The sequence below is a fragment of the Chrysochloris asiatica genome, unplaced genomic scaffold, assembly GCF_000296735.1.
Source record: "Chrysochloris asiatica unplaced genomic scaffold, ChrAsi1.0 scaffold00178, whole genome shotgun sequence".
In the NCBI taxonomy this organism is placed as follows: Eukaryota; Metazoa; Chordata; class Mammalia; order Afrosoricida; family Chrysochloridae; genus Chrysochloris; species Chrysochloris asiatica.
Genome location: NW_006408696.1, coordinates 3,382,437 through 3,383,718, shown reverse-complemented (window position 1 = coordinate 3,383,718; position 1,282 = coordinate 3,382,437).

The window sequence follows — 1,282 nt, the reverse complement described above, 5'->3', positions numbered from 1 at the left end:
ATAAAGCACAGGTAAACATCTTTGTGATGTTCTCTGCTTTCAGCCAAGATCCATCGGATAACAGCAGTGATATCCCTCGTTCCACAGCCTCTTCTTCTATTATTAATGGATGTTTACAACTGTTTCTCTTCATTTTGAGTTGTGCCCCATTAGCAAATGAAGGTTCCAAGGGCTTTACTCCCACAGGCTTTACTCCATTCGCGTCCTCACAGTCAACTCTACTTTGAGGAGGCAGCTCTTCCCTAGTAGCATTTTAAGTGCCTTCCAACCTGAGGGGCTCATTTTCTGGCACTCTGACAGTGTTTCTCTGCTATTCATAAGGTTTTCAGTGACTGAATATATGGAAATAGTTCATCACGCCTTCATCCTAGTCTGTCTTTGTCTGGAAGCTCATCTGAAACCTGCCTACCATGGGTGACCCTTCTGGAATTTAAAATACCGGTGATAGCTTTCAGGATCACAGCAACTCACAAGCCACCACAGTAGGACACACTGATAGATGAGTGGTGGGTTGTTGTTGTTAGGTGCCAGCAAGTCAATTCCGACTTAGAGTGACCCTTTGTCCAACAGAAATAAACACTGCTTAGCTCTGTGTCATCCTCACAATCATTCCTATCTCAGAGCCCACTGTTGCAGCCACTGTGTCCATCCATCTTGCTGAGAGCCTTCCTTTTTTAACTGACCCTCCACTTTACTAAGCATGATGTCCTTCTTCAGGGTCTGGTCCCTCTTGATAACATGTCCAAAGTATGTGAGACAAAGTCCTTCCATTTTCACTTCTAAGGAGCATTCTAGCTGTACTTCTTCCAACACTGATTTGTTTGTTCTTTTGGCAGTCCACAGTATATTTAATATTCTTCACCAACACCATAATTCAAATGTCTCAATTCTTCAGTCTTCCATATTCATTGTCCAGTTTGGCATGCATCTGAAATGACTGAAAATACCATGGCTTGGGTCAGGTGTACCTTAATCGTCAAAGTCACATTAATTCAAATAATGGAGAAAAGAGAAATGATCACTATCAAGATTAGTTTTGTATTTTGAATTGTTTGGTTTGCTTATAGAATTTCACTCTTTAGAACCTGAATTTACATGGAGCAGGATTCATATTCTAGCTTTGTCATTTACTGAGTTTTAGCAACTACTGTAAGTTCTCAGGACTTCCATTTCCTTATCTAGAAAATGAGAATAATTTATGATATATTTTAGAGCTCAAATTCAAGCTTCTAAAATGATTTTTTAAAGAAGGTAGTGGTTAAGAATCGGGGTGCGAACCTCA